This window comes from Protopterus annectens, chromosome 11.part0 (assembly GCF_019279795.1).
Source record: "Protopterus annectens isolate FY-2018-M chromosome 11.part0, PAN1.0, whole genome shotgun sequence".
NCBI lineage: Eukaryota > Metazoa > Chordata > Ceratodontiformes > Protopteridae > Protopterus > Protopterus annectens.
Window position 1 is genome coordinate 168018486 of NC_056745.1, and position 6000 is coordinate 168024485.

The window sequence follows — 6000 nt, forward strand, 5'->3', positions numbered from 1 at the left end:
TAATTTCAACTTAAGGAAAATAGGATTTCATTAGGTTGTTGCTGTAAAACAGTGGTCTTATCCACGATGAATACGTTTGTACAAATCAAGTACAGACTCAAATTCTGTTCACAGAGAGTATATGCATCATCTGAAGTCTCACGGTTAAAAGGGGCTGAAATTCACGATTAACAAGAATTCACAACAGTCTGATCATTTTATGCATTGCCAATCACTTTACTGCAGCTTTAAATTAGAAAAAGTACAAATGAGTCAGAGCCATGCAATATAATGTTGCCTTTTTGATATATAGAATAAACATATATTTCCTCCAAAGATGGCTTCTTATAAATAAAAATTTAAAATAAATGCCAAATTAACCAGTTAAGGAATAATACCAGCAGCTAGCAAGTATATCTATTCAATGCCATTACATAATCAATTCATTTTAAGCTGTAATACTACTAAATAAATATATAGAAAACAATAATTATTGCATTATTTGCAATTTTTAATCCCGTATGCTAAATAGATTCCATGTTTATTACCTGATGGGCATGGACATAGGCAGCTTTAGTATATTATTTATTTCCTGCGTAATTTTTCTTTTCCTTTTGAGTCCAGTCATTGTATCATACACACAATATTATTTTGGGGTGATTGCAAATTAGTACATACTAACATGAAAACCAATAAGCAGCTGGAAGATGTCATGTTTTACTATTACAAATCGGATGTTCACATTACTTTCTGAATATCTTCTGCTGAGATGCATAGTGAAGATTCAGTCATTATCTTACAAATTGCCATAATGGTTATATTTTAACCCGCAGAATGACTGGCTTCAAAGCCATAAAGGTCCACAATGACAGAAAACATTGCAAGTATAATTTACAGAAGAAATTGTAGTATGGAAAACCTTGATTCAAACACATTTATGATTTGTGACTGCTTCTTAAACAGATCACTGATGGACGTGCAATAGCGCCCTTAGTTCTTCCTCTAAATCTGCCTATGGTCTGTTCCTGTTTTTTATCTTGTATGCAGCCAATACCATTTCCTGACATGCCTAGTACTTTTGACATTATTGTCTGTTAGTTTGTTTGTTTATATGCTGTGAATCAGAAAAACAAAAAAAAAAATGGTGGCACCCTGCATGGCTGCAGCTACTCTGGCTTGCAAATGCACTACTCAATCTAGCTCTTTTTCTGAAGTGGATATACCGGGGCTTACAAATTTTACTGAATTTTCGAATGTGGGAAGGTGTTATGGTCATTTTGCTCTGCTGAATCTTCAGGAATTTGGCTCACTCTGCAAGTAGTTTGCTGGGCTGATGTCTGCAGGCCCTGTGAGGCCTGAATCACTCAATGAACTAAGAATACCATTCAAGATTCATTAAAACTGCTGTAGCTGCTTTGTCTCTCAAATAAACAATAAGAATCAATGGAGGAAGCGTCAAAGATGTGCCAGACCTAGGAAAAGGGCAACCGAGCTGGTATCAGCATCAGATTAAGGAAAGCTCCACGCAGGCCTGCAATTCCCTCTGTGCTGCTGGCTAATGTAAGATCTCTGGATAGCAAAATGGACATTATCAGTCTAGACATCAACACAAACAGTAAGGTAAGGAACAGCTGTATTATTATATCCACTGAGATTTGGCTAAATTCAAATATCAGTGACATGCCGTTGGAATAAACACATTCTCCTTAATCAGAGCAGACAGGTCACAGGCTCTCAGTGGCAAAACTAAAGGTGGGGGAGCCTGTATATACATCAACAACAGCTGATGTGAAAACAATGATGCCGTTACTAGCCATTGCTCAGCTAACATTGAATACTTTACAATTAAATGTCGTCCATTCTTCTTGCCCACTGAGTTTTCAAATATCTTTATAACTGCAGTTTACATATCTCCTAGTGCAAACACTAATAAAGCACTCACCAGCCTGTACCAGCTAGCCTGTGATCTGAAAAACAAGAACCCAGAGTGTGCCGATATTTTAGCTGTGGATTTCAATCAAGCCAAACTGAATGCTGTGCTACCAAACTACCAGCAGCATACAAACTTCTCTACAAGAGGTGGTAGCACACTTGATCAAGTGTACACAAATGTCAAACATGCATGCAAAGCAGCTCCCTGACCTCATCGTGGTAGCTCCCTGACCTCATCGTGGCAGCTCCCTGACCTCATCGTGGTAGCTCAGATCCCATTTCCATCTTGCTTATCCCTGCCAATAAACCAACGCTAGTAAGTGAAAAACCTTTCAAGAAGCAAATAAGGATCTGGCCTGAAAGATCTGTCTCGGCTCTGCAAGACTGCTTGAAATGCACTGACAGAATCTATTTAAAGAGGCTGCCACCACAAATCAATGTATTAATTTGGATGAGTACACTGAAATGGTTGTGGGATACATCACAAAATGTATTGAAGATGTCACCACCCTGAAGGATGTAACCATCAGAGCCACCCAAAAACCCTGGCTCGCCAGTGAGGTGCACGAATTGCTGCCTTTAAGACCGGAGACAGAGATGGTTTGAAAAAGGTCAGGGCCAACTTAAACAAAGGTGTGAGAGTAGCAAAATGGGCCTACAGTCTAAAAATACAGAGATACGTCACTGACCAGAAAGATCCCAGGCAGCTGTGGAGAGGCATCCAAAACATCACAGACTATAAGCCACCATCCATGCGATGTGATGATAACCCAGATACAAAACATTACTGACCATAAGCCACCATCCACGCGATCTGATGATAACCCAGATCCAAAACATCACTGACTATAAGCCACCATCCACATGATGTGACGGTAATCCAGTCTTTTTAACCAAGCTAAACATTTACTTCAGTAGATCTGAAGAATAGAACCTCACCAAAGAGGCTACCCACCAATGCAGATACCACATCAGTATGCCTCAACTTGGAAGAGGTACACAGAGACCTACGTAGGGTTTACCCAGGCAAAGCAGCTGCTCTGGATATGATCGCAGGGAGGCTACTTAAAAACTGTGCTGATTAGCTAGCACCAATCTTCACAGACATTTTCAATATATCTCTCAGCCAGGAAAAAGGGCACAAATGCTTTAAGACCACCGACATCATCCCTCTGCCCAAGAAACCATCTCCAGCATCATCATATGATGACCTACCAATTGCCCTTATCTCAGTAGTGATGAAGTATTTCATAAAAATGGGCAAGGATCACGTAACATCCTGCCTCCTTGGTACATTTGATCCTTTACAATTTTCATACATGCGAAATCATTCTACTGCAGATGCCATAACCTTAAGACTTCATCATACCTTGGACAACCTGGAAAATAAGGACTATTATGTACACACGTACTTCAGCTCTGCCTTCAATACGGAGAATAAACCACACACCCCTATCATCATCATCATTGCTGCCACAGTGGAGACAGTAAATAGCACCAAATTCCTGAACTATAATTCAAAGTGGAAAGGAATGATGATGATGATACAGGGGGGAGCTCACGAAATAAGGAGAGATTGGGATTTTGCATGCAGACTCTTAAGGACAACAACAAAAATCATGTAAAGTATTATATCCATAAAGTAGCAGGGAGTATTCTAAGAACTAAACCAGCACGAGAATGGAGAAAGGAGATTCTGCCAATAGGGATGACTGTGGTTAGGGATCCAGCTAATAGGCAAGAGGGGGGTGGAATTGATTGGAGAAAACTGGCAAAGGAACCAAGGTAGTGGGAGCAAATAAATAGAAAGGGAAAGGTAATATAATGGGAAGAGGCCAAGAATGTATTTGGACTGCAGGTTAGAGATTGCCGTCCCTGTCAAGGACTGATACCAGAGTATAGGCAAAAAGAAATAAATAAGGGGGTCCTAAATGAAAGACTAGCACTGGTAGAGTTTTTAATAGAATCTAGAACAGAGCTGCAGTTAAAAAGAATATTTAGTAGAGCATATAAAATATTGCTTGATAATTATAAGAATCAATCAGAGGAGCTAAGAAAGGATTGAGAAGATAGACTGGATAAGCAATTCACAAAGAGACAATGGGAGGATATATGTGTATCTCCCAAATATGCAACAAAGTCTAGAAGATGTAGGATCTTTGCCTGGAAGTATTTAATTCTGTATTTTTATACCCCAAGTAGAGTCCAAAGAATTTTTCCTTGGGTGGGTAGCAAATGCTGGAGGTGTGACGGGCAAGAAAGATGTGGCTGGGAACATCTTTTTTGAGAGTACAATGAACTGGCAGACATTAGGGATTCCCTGCAAACTGCTCTGTCAAAGATACTAGGTGAGCAGATTGGATTAACTGGCGAAATTATTTTTTTGAGCTATGACACAGAATCGGAATAGCTTAGACATAGTAAAGCCTTGCTGAGTCTAATTATGGTGGCTGCCAAGAAAACAATTACTAGGAAATGGAAATCAAAATCTAGACCAACTTTACTAGAAGTAGTGAATATAGTAACAAAGATAAAACAACTGGAAATGAGATCTTTAGAAAAGGGACGGAGCAAAGTACATAGAAGAAAATGGGAATTGTGGGAACAATATATGCAGAGCAGGAACAAGGTTTAAGAGACAGGATTTGAATGAGCCATATAATGCCTAACTGACAATGACTGGCTAGATTATAAGTGATGTATAATGTTTGCAACTACAGTTGTTTCAATGGTGTTTGTGATTTATAATGTTTGCAACTAAAGTGGTGTCAATGTTGTTTGTTTTTCATTTATATAAATATAAGATTGCCTATGTCATATATGATAATTTAATAAAGATCTTTATTGAAAAAAAAATTCCTAGGGGTACATATCTTGGAACACCTAAATTTGGCCACAAACACTTCCTACCTTATAAAGAGAGCCTGACAACATCTCCACTTCCGTAGGAGTCTTCATAGAGCTAACCTCCCTCCACAGGTCCTACTTACCTTCCACAGAGCCATGCTTGAGAGCATACTGATGAACAACATCTGGTATGGAAATTGCTCTCAAGCTGATTGGAAGGCACTGGATAATATCATTAAACAGGCCACAAAATTCATTGGCTCTAACCTTCAATCCCTACAGGACATATTTTCAAACAGATGCTATGGTAGAGTCCAAAAACTATTGAGGGATAAATACCATCCGCCTTATGGACTGTTCAAACTCCTGCCAACAAGGAAGTGCTACAGAAGCATTAGGTGCAGAACATTCAGATTTCATAACAGTTTCTTCTAAATGCTATCTGACTGTTGAACAACAAACCCATAGCCTAACCTGCTAAATGGGTAAAACACTATTTATGTGCAATACGTCATTGTTATTTATATAACTCTTTGCATAGCTCACTTTATACATCTCCATCTGCACGATGAAAGTTGTAAACTGTAAGTTTATGGCATATACTGGTGGTGGATAAGTTTTACACGTGTGCCTTTTTATTTATTTAAAGTACTCTTTTTTTATATATCCTTATATTTCTCCTGAGTCTATTTCTCTTGTTGTTGTATTTGTTTTATTTCTTCTGCAAAAATCTTCCAAATTTTTTTTACTTTATTTATTTTTACTATCTTATTTTTATTTTTATTTTTACTATTTAAATTTTTATTAATTTAATCTATCTTCCTTCTGTAAACTTTCATTCTTGTGGTACGAGCCTGAGCATTGAAATTTCGTGCAGTGATAACACACTTTTTCCTCTGTGTTGATCTGTATGACAATAAAGATTACTTTAACTTTGACTTTGACATGCTCCAATGACCCTCCTTTACAGGCCTTCTTTTACTCTTCCTGTATTCCTCTGCTATCATCTTTTTCTAAGAAAACAGGCTCTTCTCATTGTTTAGTATACATGTCATCTTTCTATTTAGATTCTTCTTCTTTGCCAAGTTTTTTTACCCAGTGTACTAAAAATAATCTTTCTTTCTTCTAGAGTTTTGTACATAATATTTTTCTTATCTCCTGCTATTTGATGCTGCCATAAAAAAGTATGTCTCCATAACACATTCAGATGGCTCTCAAGTTCGTCTCTATGCTCACGTTGAT